Source organism: Lagenorhynchus albirostris, chromosome 11, assembly GCF_949774975.1.
Source record: "Lagenorhynchus albirostris chromosome 11, mLagAlb1.1, whole genome shotgun sequence".
NCBI classification, from domain to species: Eukaryota; Metazoa; Chordata; class Mammalia; order Artiodactyla; family Delphinidae; genus Lagenorhynchus; species Lagenorhynchus albirostris.
The window spans coordinates 8,625,563-8,649,008 of record NC_083105.1 but is presented as its reverse complement, the minus strand read 5'-3'; the positions used below and the strand labels follow the sequence as shown (position 1 = coordinate 8,649,008).

General features: G+C 43.3%; 1 protein-coding gene across 5 annotated transcripts in view; it reads left to right on the top strand.

The window, feature by feature from the left end:
* Positions 1–3,034: 3,034 nt before the first annotated feature.
* Positions 3,035–23,446, top strand: part of SGSM3 (small G protein signaling modulator 3) — a 34,657-nt gene continuing 14,245 nt past the window's right edge. For 4 of the 5 annotated variants that reach the window (XM_060166380.1, XM_060166379.1, XM_060166381.1 and 1 more), the window contains exon 1: positions 3,035–3,148. The gene's annotated coding sequence lies outside the window, so the exon portion shown is untranslated. The remainder of the gene's footprint in view (positions 3,149–23,446) is intronic. The other variant, XM_060166378.1, reaches the window with a different exon arrangement.

Here is a 23,446-nt window from a genome sequence, read left to right as displayed (position 1 = left end):
CCCTTATTATTAATATCTGATGTACCATTTCACAGTTAATGAACCAATTTGATACATTGTTAAATTGAGTCCTTAGTTTTTAGCTAATGACCTTTTTCTGTTTCAGGATTCCACCTGGAACAGACGTTTTATTTATTTATTAATAAATTTATTTATTTTATTTATTTATTTTTGGCTGCATTGGGTCTTTGCTGCTGCACGTGGGCTTTCTCTAGTTGTGGCGAGCAGGGGTACTCTTGGTTGCAGTGTGCGGGCTTCTTGTTGTGGTGGCTTCTCTTGTTGCAGAGCATGGGCTCTAGGCACGTGGGCTTCAATGGTTATGGCGCGTGGGCTCAGTAGTTGTAGCTCATGGGCTCTTGAGTGCAGGCTCAGTAGTTGTGGCACATGGGCTTAGTTGCTCTGCGGCATGTGGGATCTTTCCGGACCAGGGCTCGAACACGTGTCCCCTGTGTTGGCAGGCAGGTTCTTAACCACTGTGCCACCAGGGAAGCCCAGACGTTATATTTAGTCATGACAACATTTTAAAAATACTGGAATTCATAATTCCCTGGCGGTCCAGTGGTGAGGACTTCGTGCTTTCACTGCCAAGGGTCCAGGTTCAATCCCTGGTTGGGGAACTAAAATCCCACAAGCCGTGCAACGTGGACACACACACGCAAAAAAAAAAAGATGGAAAATACTGGAATTCACATATATTACTTATAAGGTATGTTCTTTATTAGAGATGTGGTCTGATGGACACAAACGTTAGCTCATGAATTCTGAACGTAACTAAATTCTGAACGTAACTAATTCTGAACGTAACTAAAAGTAAAAGCAGAATTTGGCTTTTCAATTCTGGATCTTGTGTGACCTTATCTTTACCTCATTAAGTGCTGTGTACTGTACAGACAGATTCTTAAAGGCCAAATTTCTGCTGGGGGAAATAGTTTAAGAGGTGAGTATGGGTGTTAATTTGTTTTCATGAAAAGTCCAAACTCAGGAAGAAACTGATTTGGGCTTCTGACCCAGATTTCAACTTGAGTACTTCAGAGGATGAGGTGATCTGTAAGTGACCACTTGGACAAAAGGTCAAATGAAAAAGAAATGAGTTTTTTGGTGGCACAAAACAGGAGGCCCTGGGCTTCCCTGGTGGCGCAGCGGTTGAGAGTCCGCCTGCCGATGCGGGGGACACGGGTTCGTGCCCTGGTCCGGGAAGATCCCACATGCTGCGGAGCAGCTGGGCCCGTGAGCCATGGCTGCTGAGCCTGCGCGTCCGGAGCCTGTGCTCCGCAACGGGAGAGGCCACAACAGTGAGAGGCCCGCGTACCGCAAAAACAAAACAAAACAAAACAGGAGGCCCTCTTCTCATATAACAAGATCCTCTGGCCTTAGAAAAGCCATGTTAGATCTGCCCTTTCAGATTCTGATGCTTTATTTTGTACTGAAAGTTCATATTTGTGGTAGTATTGGGCCTTCCTTATCTACAGTGGGTCAGAAACTGTGGATAGGTAACATCCCAGCCCAAGCTGGAGTGGAAGGAGGGGCTCCAAGGGATACTTGGGAGCTATGCAGACCACTCCCTTGTCCTCAGTCCCCACAGGAGTTTCCTAGGAAATAACAAGGTCCTATCAAATAGTGATGTCAAGTGGCCACAGATGAGGTTGAGAGGGAGACTGGAGCCATGAATGCTTCGGGTCAAGTTTCCATCCACAAATGGAGCCTTCCACTGATATGGCTCTAGGGCACTGGGAAGTTTAAAACTATGGGACAGTGTTACACCTCTGCCATGGCTTTATAAAGTTGTAACTAGGATAGTGCTAGTTGTGAGAGTACAGGCCAAGGACAGTTGACCCTTGAACAACGTGGGGGTTAGAGGCACTGACTTCTGTGTGGTTGAAAATCCACATATAACTTTAGAGTTGACCCTCTGTATCTGCAGTTCTTCAACCACTATTAGTTCCCATTATTGATATTTTGGCCAAGTTCTCTGCAAAATTCTAATGATAAAATTTGCCCAGCTTTTGCCACAGGAGTGTTTGTGAATAACATGAAAGTGCTTTGTAAAGTGAGCATAATACAATGCGGTCATGATTGAGAATGCCTTAGTGTGTTTTGTAGGCTTCACCTGTGGTTTCCATTAATTCACTGCATCATCCCCACCTTGGAACACCCTTAGGAACCTGAGCTCAGGTTAATAAGCAGTTCTAAAACGAAATTGTGGTATATCTCTTCAGAGTAGGGTGAAGTTTCTAGAAAAATATTCCTGTAATCCTGTTATAGCTTTTGGTGACCTTTCTAAAACATGGCAAGTGCTTTTTTTTTTTTTCTTTTTCTTTTTTTTTAAACTAGAGCCTGATGTCCACTGGGACCTGGATATCAAATGGAGACGGGCGCTGCTGCCATCATGGACTGTTCATTCGTACTGCACTTTAACATTTTCTCAGACAGCATCCAGTTCTCACAACCACCACAAGTTCACATTCTCATTTTATGGGTGAGCCAAATGTTAGCATGGTTGATAGACTCAAATGCAGGCCTCTGACTACACCCTCTCATTGCATTATGCCTGAAGATTGAATTTCTTGGGTAGGACTTCAACCAATTTGTTACTAGTTGCGGCTCCTTCCAAGGCTTGTGAATTGTGTAAGAGTGGATCAGGCTGGCCTAGGACTGGTTTGTACACCCGTAAAGAAGGCACTTAAATGTTTAGAAAATGAATATCAGGTAAGCCGCTCCTTCCCAGAGCCCTGCCGCGTCTATCCCCCATCCTGACCACTGGTCGACCCCATATTCCCCTAACTCGTAGGGCTGCAGCGCAGACGGGAGGCCAGGTGGGCATCGCTAGGCCAAAATTGGGCTTCGAAGGTCGCCTCTCCACCTCCACCCCCAGTACCCCCCACCCCCCGGCGGAGGACGCGGCCTAGTCTCCGAAAGGGGGCTGGTGTGCGGGGTCCAGAAGCGCGCAGACCCCACCGCAGCTCCCGGCCAACGGATCCGAAAGACTACAGCCCCCAGCATGCCTCGCGGCCGCCCGCTAGGCCCAGCGCGCGTGCGCGGTGGCGCCGCCGAGGGCCGACAGGGACTGAGCCTGGAGCCTGACAAGCGTTGGCACGGTGGTGGCGGAGACCCGCGGCTGCGGGGCAGCTGGACGTACCCCGCGGGGCAGGTGAGTGCGGAGCGAGAGGTTGGCCGAGACTCGCTGGGTCTGCGGGGCCCGGCGCCCACCCATGCCCCTCCGGTGGGGACGCTAGGGGCTGTGGACCGACCGACTGGCCCACGGACTTACGGGCCGAGGGGCAAGGCGACGCCGTCGCCGGCCGGCCCTCGCTCGTGCGGCGCGCGGGGCTGGGGTCCCGGCTAGGCCCGGGCCCTCGAGGTCGGGCGCGAGGCCTGAGGGGCGCGGGCGGTGCTCGGGGCGGGGGGCGGCCTCCCGGGGAGGGACCCCCAGCCGGCCCAGCGGGAATGGGGGTTCCCGGCGCCTGAGCTGTAGTGCCTTGGGGGCTCGAGCCCGATAACGGCCCCCTCCTGCGGCTGGGAGCAATTTACAGAAGCCGCACCTCAGGCCGGCGACCTTTTTTGTATTTTGGGTTTTTTTGATAAAACGGCTGCTTCGAATACGTTTACAGCAGCAGAGTCCTCTTCAGGTGTGACTTGTAACTTTACCTTAAAGATTCAAGTCTGCGGTCAGAACACAGGCTCAGATTCTGGCCAGACTCTGAACACACTGTAATATGGGTTTTTAACGCTGGAGAAATTGAGGCATGTACTATCCAGGACTCAGCCAGTGTGGTTAGGATTGGAATTTTGAAAATTGTTCTCATACATGGTTTAATGATAGATCCAAGATGCTTTTTATATGGGGCGGGGGGGAGAGGTGATTTAAAGTCTCTTTTTGGTGACGAATGACTGTATCATATTTTCCAGTCTTGTGCTGCATATGCGATTTGTGGTGGGTTGGTGGCCCTTTTTTGCTTGCTCTTTGGTGGGATATTTAGAGGTGTCTGGAATATTCTTTACCCTTCTTTCTTTTTCTTTCTTGGTAAATTCAAGTTCCTAATCAGACTCTGTTTCACAAAAAGTGAATTTTCAACTTCGACTTGTTTATTTGTAGCTTTTGTGATTGTTTATGATTAAGTTTGTAGGTACACATGTATTTCCTCCTCATCTCTTTTCCGTATCTTCCAGTTCTCTCTGAACTCTAAACGATGGAGTTATATCTTCTTTGTTTTACATATTTATTTGTGTTCTCCATAATTAGCTGGTAATTGATTCTAAATAATAGTCAATATCTTTCTCGTCTTTTAATAATCACAGGTGTCTGTAGCCTTTTCATCACTAATTGTTACATTAGCCTGGGCTTTAGCCCTCTTCTATCCCTTTTTAAGCATGGGTGTGTGTAATCTGGGAGAGAGGGCCGGGGTGAGGTGTTTCTCTTGACCAGATATAGGTAACAGGTGAACACGACCCATGGCATCAACTTTAGAAGGCTGTGAACAAAAATTGTTAAATATTAATCTTGTGAATTTGGGAACTTGTCAGGTTGACAGAAGAGTCGGTGAGGTACCTCACAGAAATGAACCTGACGTCAGGGTAAAATATTGAGAAAGGACCTCAGGAATCATCTCTTTTATCATACTGCCATCTTTCAGTGCCCAGAGTGGATGCTGGGGACACCTTGTTGGCTTAGAAACTTAAACAAGGTTCTGTGTGTTTGTGTTTTTGGTTTCTCTCTTCCTAGTTCTCAATGAACGCTTTGGCAGGAGCTCAAAATCTGGTACATTTGATAATGTAACATCAGTTTCATCTGCTTATTCTCCAGATTGTCTCTCTTCCTCAGCTGGTGACATCAGTAATTTTCCACAGCAGCCATTCATGAGCTCATGCAGACTGTCACAAGGAAGTGGAATAGCACAGAGGGTGGCACATACAGGAGAAATAAGGATCTTGTTTCTTTGCCGTCACATATTACACAAGGAGTGAGACAGGAAATCTGGACTGAAGCACAAACTATGCGGGAGGGGTTAGCACACCAGGCTTCCACATACGGTAATAATCATTGGTACCACTTACTGAATCTCTTCTCTTTGCCAAGTGCTGTAATCGTCACAGTGAAGTGCAGGTTTATCATTGTCATTTTATATGTGTGTAAGTTGAAGTACAGAGGTTAAGTGATTTGTCCACAGACATAGTGACAGGGCCAGAATGCAAATTCAGGTCTCTGATTCTGACATCCCCGCTCTTCCTGCTGCACTGTCTACCCTATCAACATATATGTTCAAGTCTTTCTCATTCTCAAAGAAAAAAACAAAAAAACCCACCTTTCCTGTGGCCACCCTTCTTCAAACTACTGTCACTTCCCATCTGTTTCCTTTCTAGATTTGTCCTTAAAAAGCAAACTCTATGCCCTTCTCTTCCGTTTACTCCTTATTTCATTGCAGTCTGGCCCCCACCCCTCGACTCTATTGAAATTTTTCTCATGAACTCCACTCAGCCATTGATTGAATACCTACCTTAGGTACCATCTTCTAGACTTACAAAGAGGCTGAGATATGGTTCTTGCCCTGAGGGAGTTTAGGAGCTAATGAGGGAGAAAAAGAATTTCATACATGTCACTGTATGTTAACTCCTGACTGAGCAGTCTTTGCTCTTGGGAGTGGGGGAGGAAGACTTCACTGAGAAGGTGATAGTGGACTGCCAACAGAGAGAAGCCCTAAGTTGTTCCCGACAGTGGTGTCAGGACTGCATGCTTAGGTGTGGACTTTTAGAAGTTGTATCTCGCCAGTGAGAGATGGTACAGTTGAAATATACAGTGTAGGCTTTAGAGTCTGCCAGACCTGGGACCTGAGCCTTAATTTCTTCTTCATAATACCTGCCTACAGTGTCAGCTCTGTGAAAGTAGGGCCTTTGTCTTTTTCACCACCCCACTCCTCTCTCCTAGAACACTGGGCAGTAAATGTTTGTGGAGTGAATACCTCACAGGATGTTGTTCAGCTCGCGGGAGGTGCTAGACTCCCAGCAGCACCATGTGACTGAAGTAACGACACTGATGTTCAGTGTGGTTTATGAACTGATTTTGAAGACACCATTGTTTGAAACAGTATACATATAATCACCTCCCCTTTTTGAACATTTAGGCTTGTTAATTTATGCTCACAATTCATAAATGAGGAGAGAGACGTTCACCTCTTTTCCGTAGGCACAGTTAACTGCTGTGTTTTCACTTCCAATATTATGCCTCTTTTTCAGTTATAAACACATCTCTGCTTTTTCTAAGTGTTTGTGATGTAGGTTTTGTATGTATTTTTTTTCTCTGCTAATGTTCTGGATTGTTTGGGGAAGTTAATTTCTTTGGAATCATTAAATACCTTTATCAGTAAGAGTAACATGAGAAATGAGATTGGAAGCACCAGTCCAGTAATCAGAAGGCTTATTCTTGGGAAGGGCCTGATTTCCAATTAGGGCTAATAGATTTTTTTTTTTTCCTTAACAAAACCATACAACTATTCCTGGTCTTCCTAGATACCTAGTTAGCCTTCTAGCTAACATTCTAAATACATGAAACAACAGATCATTTCCCTCTTCTTGTGTTTGAGTTTCATTTGTAAATATCATTAATTTGTGTGACTTGAGGTTATAGGATTAAAGTCCAAGTACCACTTTTTTGTTTTGTTTTTGCTTTTGAAGTCAGTGGGATATAGTAATTAGCACCTACAGTAAAGTTCAAATTCTGGCTCTACCACTTTAAACTTTGAAAACTTAACACAGTGATATTGCTTCCCAATGCCTCATTTTGCTTATCTGTAAAATTGGGATAATTACTACTACTGTCACCACTCGATAATAGCTCTTATTTATTGGTGTTTACTATAGACTTGGCACAGTTCTAAGAATTTTACTTCTATTAGCTTAATCTTCACAACTACCCTTTATAGTAGTATTATGCGCACTTAGGGTGAGGAACAGTGACAAGATGGTCACCTGAGAGTTGTAATAAAGGTGTTTGATAATGTGATGGGTAGTTGTACTAAATGACCTGTAAAGTTCTCCTCAATTATGATTCTCTGATTGAAATCTCAGTCTCCAGACTCTGAGCCCTAGAGATCGTTCTAGAACAGACTGTTCCTGCCTTTCCCTGTATGGCCAGCCTGGTTTCCTGTTGTCTCTGTCTCACACCCCTGCTTCACCCAGCCCCTTACATTCTTTTTTTTTTTTAACAGTTTTTTTTTAATTATTTATTTTTGGTCATGCTGGGTCTTCGTTGCTGCACACCGGCTTTCTCTAGTTGTAGAGAGTGGGGGCTACTCTTCATTGCAGTGTGCGGGCTTCTCATTGCGGTGGCTTCTCTTGTTGCGGAGCACGGGCTCTAGGTGCATGGGCTTCAGTAGTTGTGGCACACGGGCTCTAGAGCACAGGCTCAGTAGTTGCGGTGCATGGGCTTAGTTGCTCCGCGGCATGTGGGATCTTCCCAGACCAGGGATTGAACCCGTGTCCCCTGCATTGGCAGGCGGATTCTTACCCACTGCGCCACCAGGGAAGTCTTGCCCATTACGTTCTTCACATCACCTTCTCATTGAGCCTTCCCTGAACACCTAATTTAAAATTGCAACTTCCTGGGACTTCCCTGGCCGTCCAGTGGTTAAGACTCTGCATTTCCAATGCAGGGAGCATGGGTTTGATCCCTGGTCGGGGAACTAAGATCCCTCATGCCGCGCAGCCAAAAAAAAAAAAAAGTTATTGTCTAACCCTAAGGTTTATAACAGCAGGAGGACAACCTCCTCTGACATCTTTCCTGAAATTTCTGGTGATAATGATGCTGGTCTGAGTGTAATGCAGTTTGCCTGTTACCATGTTGTTCCCAAGTTTTTGATTCAGTTTGAGGTTGGAATAGTGGAAATAGCAGACTTAGCTTCTGGTCTGGCTGTGTCACCTACTCTCTTTACGGCTTTAAATGAGTCTTTTGACGTCTTTAGCCTCAGTTTCTTTTTTTTGAAAAAAGTAAGAGGGAGATAAACTCAAAAGATCCTTCTAACTCCATCATTCGTGACTGATCTAAGAGCCTTTGCCCTGCGCCCAGCACTGAAGAAGCTAATGATCTCTAAACATAGGTGCAGGTCTGTTAGAGAAATTCATTTGCTCTTGTACTATGGGGATTCTCTCCTAATTTATACTTAATTTGGAATTTTCACAAAAATTTATGTTTCTTAATACAGTTGCTTGTATCATGTTTTAACTCTGCCTGGCTCCCACTGGGCTCCATTCCCAAGTCAAGGTACATTGTTCTTACACATGCACAAGTGGCTTCTATGTCTTCCCAGAGCACTGTGCTGGAGAATTGACAACTCAGTTGTACTAGTCAGTGTGGTAGTGAGGGACCACTTAGGAGTCACTTCTGACTCACTGACTGATATGGACAAGCTGCTTAACCTCTCTGAGCCCTGGTTTTCTCAAGTGTAAAATGGGGAGTGCTTAGTAAGTATGGTAAATGCTCAGTAAACACTTTTCCTTCTTTCATTGTATCTCCCTTCTAATACCTCCATCTAACCACTGCCACAAAGTACATAGGATTGGATTACCATACTCTAGGGTTATTAGGTAGGTGTTTTCATATCTGCAAATGAAAAATTCCCAGTAATTATATGGATGGTATGGCCAAATGAGTGACTTAAAGGTAGTTTTTGACCTCTATGGTTTCATTATATGAGGAATAGGGACTTTGTTAACTATATTTATGATCTGTTCCTTTTAAGTGCCCGAAGCTCCTATGCTAATATAAAGCTTTAAATATAAATATTTCAGTGCCCTTTTTTGCCAGTCAGCCCTCAAGGAGCTTTATTTTCCTCAAAAACTCTTGTCTGCATTTTTCAGAGCTACCTGAATGTCGAGTTGAGGTTAGGTACCCATTGTTTGTTTCACTTTTACTTCTAAGGAGGGTGTTGCTCCCCAGCCCTGGTGGTGGGAATGACAGAAGGTCCATGCAGTACATTGCTTCTGCTTTCCTTATCACAGTCCAGGTGCTTCTAGGCTGTAAATCTTAGGGGAGTGATCAGATTACCTTGGGTGATTATTTTACAGGAAGACCTAGAGTGGATGGGCCTGGTGCAGAAGCCTGCACAGGAGAGCCTCATTTACCTGGTGCTGCTGTGCAGGAGAGGGAGAGCCATATCTGGGCTTGTGGCGTTCTGGCGGGGAGAGTCCTGTTTCCCTCGTCTGTGTTTCCAGTCCGTGCTCTACCTTGCACAGTCATGCCTAAATCTTGCCTGAAGGAACACTATCTCTGGTCACAAAGAAAATATTGACTCAGGGACGGGGAAACAGCCCCAGCTGTAAGCCTGTGGGAGCGGGAGTGGAGGGAGTGGAGCGCACCCAGGTGTTGATTCCTGGGTCGTTTTGCTCTTTAGCTGATGCCTGTTTGGAAGGAGGCAGTTTGAGAAATGTGGATGCCTTTTTCACTGGGGAGATTAAGAATAAAGTGAATAATAAACATGTTTTCAACAAGAATGATTGGGGTGACTGGAGGGGGGAGCCAGTTCTAGAAGATTAGTGCCACTAGCTGCTTTATCGTGGTGTTTGGTGGGGCTCAAGTTTTGAGACTTTCTTTCCATACTGTGGTAATTGCTTCATTTAGCAGCATGCTGTAAGAGAAAGTGGTGGGTTCTAAGGTCTGAAAGAAGGGTGCTGCGGCTGGAGCATCGAGCGAGTGTCCAAGGCTGAGAGATGAGGCTGGAACGGTCAGCAGGGACTACTAGCTCATGCAATCTTAAAAGTCAAGTTAACAAATTTGGACTTTTTTCCAAAAGTCAGAGGGAAGAAAAGGGGCTTTAAAGAGGAGAAGGAAATAATCAGTTGCATTTAAAAAGGATTTCTGTGCTGGGTAGAGAGTAGAATCTGCAGAATCAGAAATTCTGAGGGGTGGACCCCAGCTGTCTGGGTTTTAAGAGCTGTCTGTTTTTGTGTTTTTCTAATTTATTTACTTATTTTTGGCTGCATTGGGTCTTTGTTGCTGTGCGCGGGCTTTCTCTAGTTGCGGTGAGAGGGGGCTACTCTTCGTTGCGGTGCACGGGCTTCTCATTGCAGTGGCTTCTCTTGTTGCGGAGCATGGGCTCTAGGCACGCGGGCTCAGTAGTTGTGGCTCGTGGGCTCTAGAGCGCAGGCTCAGTAGTTGTGGCGCACGGGGTTAGTTGCTCCGCGGCCTGTGGGATCTTCCCAGACCAGGGCTCGAACCCAGTCCCTTGCATTGGCAGGCAGATTCTTAACCACTGCGCCACCAGGGAAGCCCTGTCTGGGTTTTAAAGAAGCCCTCCAGGTGATTCTGATACACTCTGCAGTTTGAGGACCACTGATGGAGTCCATTTAAGAGAGAGGGAACAATATTGTAAAGTCAGGGAACTAAACTCCATGGTATTGCTGAAGTGTAGCTTGTATTTTTTAAAAGTAGTTGTTTTATATGCCTAAATAAAGAAATAAGATAAGCTAATAAAACGTACATTACATAATCAGTCTAAATCACTTACCTTGGAATGTCAATAAAATGAACATAAGCCCTATATCCCACATTATGTGAGAAGGCCAACACCCTCCCCCAGGTTTTTTAAATTTAACTTCTTTAATTCTCATAACAATGTGTAAGGTAGGAATTATTATCCCTATTTTCAGACCTTTCTTTGATTTTCCCCTCAAACCACAGTCAAGGCTATTATGAGTCCAGCAGGCTTTCTTGAAGGTATGTATGGCAAAGGGGTATTACCTTGCAACAGCACACTAACTTAAATTGGGGTTTGGATTGTTCTTTGCTTAAGAGGCATTTGGTCCACCCCTAAGGCCTCCCCACTCCCAGGCACGCAGCATGTCACTGTCTCATAGGTGGCTCTGTCCTGAAGGATGCAGCTCCTTACCCATCTCTGGACTGCTGTTCCCTTCCCCTCTGTAGTCCAGGCCACCCCTACCTCCAAATTTCCATTAATTTCCTTTGCTAGACAATCGATAGATCTCTCCTTTTCTAATCTGTGGCTTCAAGGTTTACCTTCCACCTTTAAGGAGCTTATCAAAATATTTTCCCAAAGATAAACCTCCTCTCTGGGAAGCATTCAGGAGCCAACTTTATTTTTTTAAATAAATTTATTTATTTATTTTTGGCTGCGTTGGGTCTTCGTTGCTGCACGCGGGCTTTCTCAAGTTGCAGCAATCAGAGGCTACTCTTCGTTGTGGTGTGCGGGCTTCTCATTGCGGTGGCTTCTCTTGTTGCCTAGAGCACGGGCTCTAGGCACACGGGCTTCAGTAGTTGTGGCACGCGGGCTTAGTTGCTCCGCGGCATGTGGGCTCTTCCCGGACGCAGGCAGATTCCTTTCCTTCCTTCCTCCCTTCCTCCCTTCCTCCCTTCCTCCCTTCCTTCCTTCCTTCCTTCCTTCCTTCCTTCCTCCATCCCTCCCTCCCTCCCTCCCTCCCTCCCTCCCTCCCTTCCTTCCTTCCTTCCTCCCTTCCTTCCTTCCTTCCTTCCTTCTTTCTTCATTGCGTCTTCGGTGCTGTGCGTGGGCTTTCTCTAGTTGTGGCAAGCGGGGTCTACTCTTTGTTGAGGTGCGTGGGCTTCTCAATGCAGTGGCTTCTCTTGTAGCAGAGCACGGGCTCTAGGCGCTCAGGCTCAGTAGTTATGCCTCTCCGGCTCTAGAGCACAGGCTCAGTAGTTGTGGCACATGGGCTTAGCTGATCTGCGGCATGTGGGATCTTCCCGGACCAGGGATTGAACCCGTGTCCCCTGCATTGGCAAGTGGATTCTCAAGCACTTCGCCACCAGGGAAGTCCTTGCAGGCGAATTCTTAACCACTGTGCCATCAGGGAAGTCCCAAGAGCCAACTATTAAAATAGTAATTTTCCACTGTCCTATTATTATAATATTATAAAATTTTAGGTTCATTTTAGGGATCACTAGGTTAATTACCTTGCTTCAAGTGACGTATTAAACTCAAATAGCAATAATTTTTTACTAATCTATTCTTTGATTTCTGTTTACAAAGCTGACACTATAAAGTAGAAAAGGCACATTTTTAAAAAATCCAAATCCTCTCCCAAACTAGACAAATATACTTCATTTAAAAAAATCTTCAAAGGGCAAGTTCCTCACAGCACTGTTTTTATTGCAAAAATTGCTGTTAGGTGCTTAAATGTTGTATCTACAGATGACTACATTAGTAAATTATAGGACATATGGTTATAAATACTGCATGATTACTGGGGAAGTGCTGATAATTTGATGTGCAGTAGAGAAAAATATTTTAAAATCTGAAATATAAGAACTGTGTATGTGTGTAGAGAAAAACCAAAAGAGAGCATAGGAAAGAAGAAAGTGTGATTTACTGAGATGGCAAACTTTTTAAAAAATTTTAGGAAATAGCAGAATTTTTAAAAATTTTGATTTCTGTTAATGTCATTGTGTTAGTATAATTACAAAACTCAGAGGAGAGTCCCGCACTTCCTTCCCATGATAAACCCAGTGACTGTATATGCTGCAGAGATTTTCTTCTGACCTACAGCTTACATATATCCTGCTACCACTTAAGTCTGTCATCTGTGTTCTCAGTAGAAAAGAGCGGAACTGTGTAAAGTGCCCAGAAGTGCTCGGAAGAAGCTCCCCTGAGCCTCGGGCTCTGACAGCCAGTGTCCTACCTGACCCCAGCTCGGGTGTGGCTGGGGACCAAGTAAGCGCCCGATCTGTGGAGAAAACTCGGGACAGGGAGGCATATCTGTACAAGTAGATTCGGAAATAGCATTTTTTCCCCCTTAGAGTCTGTCTTGCAAATTGACGTACTTTTCTGGTCTCCTGGTTTATAAGCATCTTTTTCCTTTAAACTGCTTTTAGTGACTTTTGCTTTGGGCAGAGTATTTCATTTCAGTGTACTGGAAAGAAACTGCAACTCCATGTGAAGTCATACACCTGGGGATCTTGTTTAGCCTTGAACAAAACAAAACAAAAAATTGGTGTGGAAACCTGGTTTCAGCAGCTTAGGGAGTTCCTGACTTCACAGTTGCTGTTAAGATGTCAGATTCATGCTGAGCAGTGTTAGAAAAGTGTTAGTTACAAATGAGAGAGAAAGTGATCCTTTTCACAGTTATATATATAAGCTATCTGTAATAGTTTGCACCTTTATTTTCACTTTTGCTTTCTTTGGTTTCGTATAAATCCCTGTGGAGATGGATATTTGAGGTGATAAGTAGTAGCCCTGTGAGAGGAAGAGGAAGGCAGGATACAGAGAAACTGCATAGTTGTTTTAAGTTCAGGCTTCATTTGTGGACCTCAGAAAACTCAAGGACACATTCTTATTCCCTCAGTGTTCTGTACTTAAACTGTAATTTTTAAAATTGAGATATAATTCATGTACCATAAAAATCACCCTTTTAAAGTATACAATTCAGAGGTTTTCAGTATATTCACTGTTGTGCAACCATCACCACTAATTCCAGAATATTTTCATCACCCCCAAAAGAAACCACATACCCACTAGTAGTAATTCCCTATTTCCCCCTCCCTCCAGCCCCTGGCAACCACTAATCTACCTTCCTTCTCTATGGATTTGCCTATTCTGAGCATTTTATATAAATAGAATTATACATTGTGTGGTCTTTTGTGACTGGCTTCCTTCACTGAGCATAATGTTTTCAAGGTTCATCCACGTTGGTACATGTGTCAGTACTTCATTCCTTTTTATGGATGAATAATATTCCATTGTATGGATATACACATTTTGTTTATCCATTCATCACTTGATGGACATTTGGATTGTTTCCACTTTTGGTTTTTTGTTTTTGTTTTGTTTCCACTTTTGGACTATTATAAATAATGCTGTTGTGAACATTCATGTACAATTTTTGATGTGATATATTATTTTTAAACACAATACCTCTGTACTTTTTCAAAAAAGAGAACATTTAAAATCAAAACTAATGAGCCCCATACTCCTACCACAAAATCAGCCATATTCCTTTTTTTATTACCTTCAACATGTATATATTATATATTTTTTAAATGGCTGAAATCACATACTATCTTCATGCTGATGACTACTTTTCTTCTCTTCCCTCTTCAACTCACTTCAACTGGACTTCCACCCTCACCATTAAAAATTAAAGGTCTCTCATAAATCATAGCAATGTTTTCTTTTTTTTTTTTTTTGTTTTGCGGTACGCGGGCCTCTCACTGTTGTGGCCTCTCCCGTTGCGGAGCACAGGCTCCGGAGGCACAGGCTCAGCGGCCATGGCTCACGGGCCCAGCTGCTCCGCGGCATGTGGGATCTTCCCAGACCGGGGCACGAACCCATGTCCCCTGCATCGGCAGGCGGACTCTCAACTACCGTGCCACCAGGGAAGCCCCGTAGCAATGTTTTCTTAGGTCAGTCTCCCAAGGCAATAGAAATTTAAAAATGGGACCTAATCAAACTTACAAGCTTTCGCACAGCAAAGGAAGCCATAAACAAAACGAAAAGACAACCTACAAATGGGAGAAAATATTTGCAAATGACGTGACCGACAAGGACTTAATTTCAATAATACACAAACAGCTCACACAACTCGATAACAAAAAAACAACCCAATCAAAAAATGGACAGAAGACCTAAATAGACATTTCTCCAAGGAAGACATGTGGATGGCCAGTAGGCACATGAAAAGACGCTCAACATCACTAATTATCAGAGAAGTGCAAATCAAAACTACAATGAGGGGACTTCCCTGGTGGCGCAGTGGTTAAGAATCCACCTGCCAATGCAGGGGACACGGGTTCAAGCCCTGGTCTGGGAAGATCCCACATGCTGCGGAGCACCTGAGCCCGTGTGCCACGACTACTGAAGCCCTTGTGCCACAACTGCTGAAGCCCGTGTGCCTAGAGCCCGTGCTCCACAACAAGAGAAGCCACCACAATGAGAAGCCTGCACACCACAATGAAGAGTAGCCCCCGCTCACCACGACTAGAGAAAGCCCGCGTGCAGCAACGAAGACCCAACACGGCCAAAAAAAAAAAAAGAAAAAAAAAACTACAATGAGGTATCACCTCACACCAGTCAGAATGGCCATCATTAAAAAGGCTACAAATAATAAATGCTGGAGAAGGTGTGGAGAAAATGGAGCCCTCCTACACTGTTGGTGGGAATGTAAATTGGTGCAGCCACTCTGGAAAACAGTATGGAGATTCTTTAAAAAACTAAAAATAGAGTTACCATATGATCTAGCATCCCACTCCTGGGCATACATCTGGGGAAAACTCTAATTCGAAAAGATACGTGCACCCCAGTGTTCACAGCAGCACTATTTACAAAAGCCAAGACATGGAAGCAACTAAATGCTCATTGAAAAATGAATGGATAAAGAAGATGTGGTATATATATACAATGGGATACCACTCGGCCATGAAAAAGAATGAAATAATGCCATTTGCAGCAACATGAATGGACCTAGAGATTATCATACTAAGTGAAGTAAGTAAAACAGAAAAAGACAAATATATGGTATCACTTATATGTGGAATCTAAAATATTATACCAATGAACTTATTTATAAAACAAACAGACTCACAGATATAGAAAACAAATTTATGGTTACCAAAGGGGAAGGGGGGGAGCGGGATAAATTAGGAGTTTGGGATTAGCGGATACAAACTACTATATATAAAATAGATAAACAACAAGGTCCTTCTGTATAGCACAGGGAACTATATTCCGTATCTTATAATAACGTATAATGGAAACAAATATGAAAAGGAAGATGTGTATATACATGTATAACTGAATCACTTTACACCAGAAACTAACACAACACTGTAAATCAGCTATACTTCTATTTTAATTAATTAATTAAAACCAAAAGTTCAAGAAAAATAACACAATTAAAGCTCTTGTCAGTGTCACCACCAACCTCCAGCTTGCCAAACCAATGACCAGTTCTCTGTCCTCCATAACACCTGACCTCTAAGTAGCACCTGACACTGATGATCACCTCCTCCTCGTAGAAACACTTTCTTTTGGTTTCCACAGTGCCACACACTGCTAGTGTTCCTTCTACTTCATTGGTCACTCCTCAAACTATTTTTTGTATATTTTTCTGCCTAACCTCTAAATGTTGGTATGTTCCAGGATCTGGTCCTCGGCCCCCTATTCTGCATTCTCTCCTTAGCCACGACATCTAGTCCTGGTGTTTCTCAAATTCACGTCTCCAGTTCTGACTACTGTGAACTCTGTACTCATATATACAATTGCCCAGTTGACCTCTCCACTTAGAGGTCTAATAGACATCCCCACTGAACATGGCCAAAGCAGATTGCTTGCTAACCATGAAACCTGCTCTCCCCCAGTCTCCCTTCATCTTGGTTAATGGGATCTGCACAGTTGCTCAGGTCAAAAGCCTAGGAGACATCATTGATTCTTCCCATTATCTACCTCTGTATCTCCAAATTATATCCAGAATCTAGTTACTTGTCATCAACTCAACTGATTTGGTCCAAGATACCATCTGTCACCTGGACCGCTGTAATAGTTTCCACTCTAAACCCCTCTGTAGTTCATTCTTCACAAAGTAGCCAATGCGATTTCTTTAAAAACCTAAGTCAGACCGTGTCATGCCCATGCTCAAAGCTCTTCAATGGCTTCCCATTAAAATGAAGTCCAGAGTCTTTGCTATGAGCAGTAGGCCCTACATAATCCAGGTCGTCCTGCCTTTCCAGTGATATCTGCTACTTTCCCCCTCATTGCTCCATCTCAGACACACTTGTCTTTTATTTCTCCAGTATAATAAATCTTTTGTTCCTTAAGGTCCTTGCACAAGCCGTTTCCTCTGTTTGAGCTTCTAAGTCTTTGTGGAGCTGACTCCTTGTCATTCTGGTGTCAGCTGAAATGTCATCTCCTCAGAGAGGCCTTTCCTGACCACCTATCAAAAATAGTCCTGCCCCTATCTGCCTCTGAAATTATTCTTTCATTTACTTGTTTATTGTCTTTTCTGTCACTAATATTAATAGCTGGCTTTATTAAGCACATACTATGTGCTATGTATTGTGATAAAGATTTACATTTTCTCATTTGTCATCATTTTACAGATGAGGAAACTGCAGGTTCATAAAAGCGAGAACTTTGTCTTGTTTTACTGCTATATCCCTTGCATGTGGAACAGTGTCTGGGGCATAGTAGTTGCTCAAAAAATATTTGTTGGTTGGATAGATGAACAAAAGACTCCTAGATTTATATCTCTAGTTTTTACATCCCCTTGAAGATGTAAACTTGTGTATCCAGTCACCTGCTTAACAGCTCCACTTGGATTTCTAAGAAACATTTAAATTATCCTACAACTCTTCATTCCCTCTTCCCCCAAACCTGTTTCTTTCCCACTCACCAGCATATTAGTAAATGTCATCATCGTAAACCCAGGAATTCAGACCAGAAACCTAGGCCTCACTTTGGGATGCTCCCTTTCTTCACTCCCCACATCCAACCCAGAAGCAAGGCCTATTGGTTCTGCCTCTGGTTATATCTTGAATCCATTTACTTCTCCCCACATCCACTGTCACCACTTTAGTCTCACTCCTCGTCATCTTTCCTGGAGCTTGTGCTTTCAAACTGGTCTCACTGTATCCACTCTTGTCTCTCCACAAGCCATTTGCCAAACGGCAGCCAAAGTGATTTTTTAAAAAACGTGTTAGTTCATGCCACCGCCATGTTTAGGATCCTTTTGTAGCTTCCCATTGTCCTTAAAATCTAAATCCTTCACTGTGACCTACAGTTCCTTGACAATCTGGGTGCCTCTACCTCTCCAGTTTCCTCTTACCGTTGTCCCCCTTGTCCATTGTGTTTCAGTTACTGGGCTTTCTCTTCTTCCAAGGCCTTTCCCCACCTGAGAGCCTGTGGACTTGCCTTTCTTTCTGCCCATGACTCTACCCCCATCTTTGCAAGGCTGGCTTCTTGTCCTTGCGGTTTCAATTCAAGTAGTGCTAGTGCGTCAGTGATTCCTTCCCTGGATTCTTTTTGTTTTGGTTTGGTTTTTGGTATTTGGGGGGGTGGTGCAGTAGAAAAAAATAGTAGCTTTATTGCTTTCCCAGGCAAACCTTCCCTGGATTCTATATCACATCACCCTTTTGTTTTATTCAGATCACTTGCCATACTCTGAAATTCTTATTTATTTATCCATCTATTTGTTTTCTGTTTGATTTTCCCCCTCTAGATTGTAAATCATTGTTGCCCTAGCACATGATATGTTTTGGGGAAATATTTGGGGAGTAAATGACAGATATACACGTTTCTGAGTGCACATGCTACATACATTTTCCCTTAATATTATATCATAAATAGTATCCATATTTCTTTAGTCCCTATAATTGGACTTCTTTTTTTTAAATAAATTTATTTATTTTACTTATTTATTTTTGGCTGCATTGGGTCTTTGTTGCTGCGCGCTGGCTTTCTCTAGTTGCGGCGAGCGGGGACTCCTCTTCGTTGCAGTGCACGCGCTTCTCATTGCAGTGCCTTCTCTTGTGGAGCACAGGCTCTAGGTGCGTGGGCTTCAGCAATTGTGGCTCACAGGCTCTAGAGCGCAGGCTCAGTAGTTGTGGTGCACAGGCTTAGTTGCTCCGCGGCATGTGGGATCTTCCCGGACCAGGGCTGGAACCCGTGTCCCCTGCATTGGCAGGCGGATTCTTAACCACTGTACCACCAGGGAAGCCCGTACCACAGTTCTTTATCCATTTACCAGTTAAAGGACATTTGAGTTGTTTTCAGATTTTGGCAGTCACAGATAAAGTTGCCACAAACGTTTACATACAGGTTTTTGTGTAAACAAAAGTTTCATTTTCCTTAGATAAACATACCTAGGAGTGCATTTGTTGGGTTGTATGGTAAGTACATGTCTAACTTTATAAGAAACTGCCAAACCCTCTTCCAAAATTGTGGTACCATTTTGCATTTCTACCAGCAGTGTATGAGAGTTCTAGTTGCTCTGAATCCTCGTCAGCACTTAATATTGTCAGGTGGTTTGTTTTTTAATTTAAGCCATTTAATATGTGTATGGTAATATCTCATTGTGGTTTTAATTTGCATTCCTTAATAACTAATGACATTAAGTATCTTTCTGTATGCTTGTCATCTGTATATCTTCTTTGTTAATGTTTCTGTTCAAATCTTTTGCCCATTTTATTTTTTTTAATATTAATTTTTGGATGTGTTGGGTCTTAGTTGCGGCATGCGGGCTCTTTGTTGTGACGCACAGGCTTCTATCAAGTTGCGGTGCACGGGCTTCTCTCTGTGGCGCACAGGCTCCAGAGCACATGGGCTCTGTAGTTGTGGCCCCTGCGGTATGTGGGATCTTTGTTCCCCTACCAGGGATCGAACCCATGTCCCGTGCATTGGAAGGTGGATTCTTAACCACTGGACCACCAGGGAAGTTCCGCCCATTTTATTTTTTTAATTGGATTGTTTGTTTCCAGCTCACTGAGTTTAGAGAATTCCTTATATTCTGGATACGTGTTCTTTATTAAATGTGTGATTTGAACATATTTTCTACCACCAGTGGCTTCTGATAAAGTCTAATTTAATCAAGTTTTTTTCTTTTATAGATCATACTTTTAGTGCAATATCTAAGAAATCTTTGCCTAACCAAGGTCACAAACATTTTTTCCTGTGTTTTCTTCTAGAAGTTTTGTAGTGATTCTTCTAGGACCATTTGTTGAAAAGACTATCCTTTCTCCATTGAATTGCATTTATATGTTTGTTGAAAATTAATTATTTACTTTCCTAGGGCTGCCATAATAAATTATCACAAAGTGGGTGACTTAGAACAACAGTAATATTGTCTCACAGTTTTGGAGGCCAGAAATCTGAAATCAAGGTGTCGGCAAGGCCATGCTCGCTCTGAAACCGGTAGGGGAGGATCCTTCCTTGCTTCTTCCAGCTTCTAGTAGCCCCAGGCGTTCCTTGGCTTATTACACTATAATTCCAGTCTGTGCTTCACATGGTGTTCTCCCTGTCTCTTCATATTTTCTCTCTCTATATATCTGTGTCCAAATTTCCCCTTTTTATAAGGACACGAGTCATAATGGATTAGGGCTTACCTTAATGAGGTCGTCTTAAGTTGGTTAAATCAGCAAAGACCCATTCTCCAAATAAGGTCACATTCTGAGGTACTGAGGGTTGGGACTTCAACATATCTTTTTTGGGGGACACAGTTCATAACGTTAATTGACCATATGTATGGGTCTACTTCTGGATTACCTATTCTGTTCCATTGATCTATATGTCTTTCCTTTTGCCAGTGTCACCTGTACTACATGTAGCTTTATAGTAAGTATTGAAATCAGGTAGTGTGAATTCTCCAACTTTCTGCTTTCAAAATTATTTTGAGTATTTTGATTCCTTTGCCTATCCATTTAAATTTTAGAATCAGCTTGTCAGTTTCTGCAAGATATCCTACTGGGATTTTGTTTTGTTTTGTTCTGAGTATAGCTGCTTTACACTGCTGTGTCCGTTCCTGCTGTACAGCATAGTGAATCAGCCATACGTGTACATATATCCCCTCTTTTTTGGATTTCCTTCCCATTTAGGTCACCACAGAGCACTAAGTAGAGTTCCCTGTGCTATACAGTAGGTTCTCATTAGTTATCTATTTTATATATAGTAGTGCATATATGTCAGCCCCAATCTCCCAATTCATCCCACGCTCCCCTTTCCCCTTTGGTATCAATACGTTTGTTGTCTATGTCTCTATTTCTGCTTTGCAAATAAGATCATCTATACCATTTTTCTAGATTCCACATATATGCGTTAATATATCATATTTGTTTTTCTCTTTCTGACTTAACTTCTCCCTGTATGACTCCTACTGGGATTTTGATTGGAATTACGTTGACTCCTTTCCTTGTTCCCAATCTTAGGGGGAAAGCATTCAGTCATTTGTCATTAAGTATGATGTTAACTGTAGGATTTTTGTAGATGCCTTTTATTAGGTTAAGGAAGCTTCCTCTATTTCTAGATCTCTGAGAGTTTTTATCATGAATGGATGTTGACTTTTGCCAAATGCTTCTTTTGCATCTATTGAGATAGTCATATAGTTTTTCTTCTTCAGTCTGTTGATATACTGAATTACATTGATTGACTTTTTAAATATTGAACAAGTCTTGCATTCCCAAGATAAATCCCACTTGGTCATGATGGTATTGTTTTTATGTATTGTAGAACTTATCGGCAAAAGTTGTTCATAATATTCTCTTATTATCCATTTAATGCCTCCAGGATCTGTAGTAATGTATCCTCTTCCATTCCTGATAATATTGGTAATCTGTGTCTTCTTGTTTTTCCTGTTCAGTCTGATCAGAGGTTTGATTTTATTGATCTCTAAAGGAACAGATTTTGGTTTCATTGATTTTTCTCTTTTTTTTTGTTTTCCATTTTATTGATTTCTGTTATCTTTATTGTTTATTGCTTTTTTTTTTCTTCTGCATACTTTGGACTAAATTTACCAATAAATTCAACAACTTGGATAGTGGACAGATTCCTTGAGAGTGCACAAACTATCAAAGCTCACTCAGGAGACTTCCCTGGTGGCGCAGTGGTTCAGAATCCGCCTGCCAATGCAGGGGACACGGGTGTGAGCCCTGGTCCGGGCAGATCCCACATGCTGCGGAGCTACTAAGCCCGTGCGCCACAACTACTGAGCCTGCGCTCTAGAGCCCGCGAGCCACAACTACTGAAGCCTGCGCACCTAGAGCCCATGCTCCGCAACAAGAGAAGCCACAGCAATGAGAAGCTTGCCCACCTCGACGAAGAGTAGCCCCCGCTCCTTGCAACTAGAGAAGCCTGCGCGCAGCAACAAAGACCCGATGCAGCCAAAAATAAATAAATTTATTTTAAAGAAAAAGCTCACCCAGGAGGCATAAAGATAATCTGAATAGCCTTATCTCTATGAAAGAAACTGTAGTTGAAAATCTTTCCATGAAGGAAACTCCAGGCACAGGAGACTTCATTGGTGATTTCCTTTCAACATTTAAGGAAGAAATAATACCAGTTTCTACACAAACTCTTCCTGAAAATGGAAGAGGGGGGACTACTTCCCAAATCATTCTATAAAGCAGATATCATCCTGATACCAAACCTGAAAAAGGTGTTATTAGGAAAGAAAACTACAACCAAACATCCTTCATGAACATAGATGCAAAAATTCTTAACAGAGTTTGGGCAAATTGTATTCCACAATTTCTGAAAAGGAAAATACATGACAATGACTCGGTAGGGTGAGCTTCAGGTAGTATTCCTTGTGTTGCTTGCAGGTGCTCTCTTCCCTACCTTGGGTAGCTTCCTCACACACACGCTCTGACCAGTATTCACATGAAGGTTTGGGGGTGCTCTCTGCAGATTTCTGGAGCTCTCTGTGCAAGTCTCTGCTCTGCAACTTCAGGCTGCTTCGGCCACCTCTAGCTCCCAACTCAGCTCCTCTGCCCTCCTGGGTGCCCAGTCCTGGCTGCAGACTCTCTCCAGGTGGTAGCGGGCCGTCACAGGGCTCAGCTCAATTGTTTTCTCTGTCTCAGGCTTCACTGTCCTGTGCTGCCTGTCATCCAATGTTTGAAAACCATCGTTTCATGTATCTTTCTGGCTTTTTAGTTGTTCAGGTTGGGAAAGTAAATCCAGGCCTTGTAACTCCATCTTGGCCAAAAGCGGAAGTCCATAACTGGAATGTGAAATGATTAAATCACATTTTATTGTGTCAGTATACCCATTGATCAATTCCCCTAACGTTTGACATGTAAATTGTCCTCATGTTTTTGTTGTGTAGGTGATGCTGAAGTAGACCTTTTCATGTACATACCTTTCCCCGTCTATTGAATTATTTCCTTAAGATAAGTTTCCAGGAGAATAGTTACTGGATCAAAAGGCATTTTAAAAACTTACATGCTTCAAGATGACAGTCTTTTAATCTGCCTCCAGTATATTTCTTGTTTTTCAAAAGTTTCTGCCTCTCAGTACCCCTGTGACAACAGTAGGGCCGCCAGTGACGTGGCTGCCTTAGCCAGCTCCCAGATGGCTGCTTTCAGGAAGGTTTCCATAGTGACCGGAGGCTGGAAAAACCTGCCTGCCCAGATTAGCAATATCACTTCTGGCTCCTGTTGGGAACTTGGGGACTAGGGGGTAGTTGGTAAGAGAAATGGCATATACGTATTATTGCAGAGACTCATTAAAATATATCCAGATCTGACCGTTTCTCACTGTCCCCATGGTAGCAAAGCCAACATTATTCCTACTGCGTCACCCCCTCCTGCCCTGCAGTCTTCTCTGTACAGCAGCCAGAGAGAGCTTTGAAATCCTAAATCAGATTCAGGTTTGCCTCTGCTCAGAGCCCTCCTGTAAGGAGAATAAGTTCCAGTTCTGTACTGCACTGCAAGGCCCTCCTGAGCAGGCTTCGCCCCCCACTGTGCTTCCTCCTCCTCCCCAGCCCCTCTCCCCTGCAGCAGCTGCAC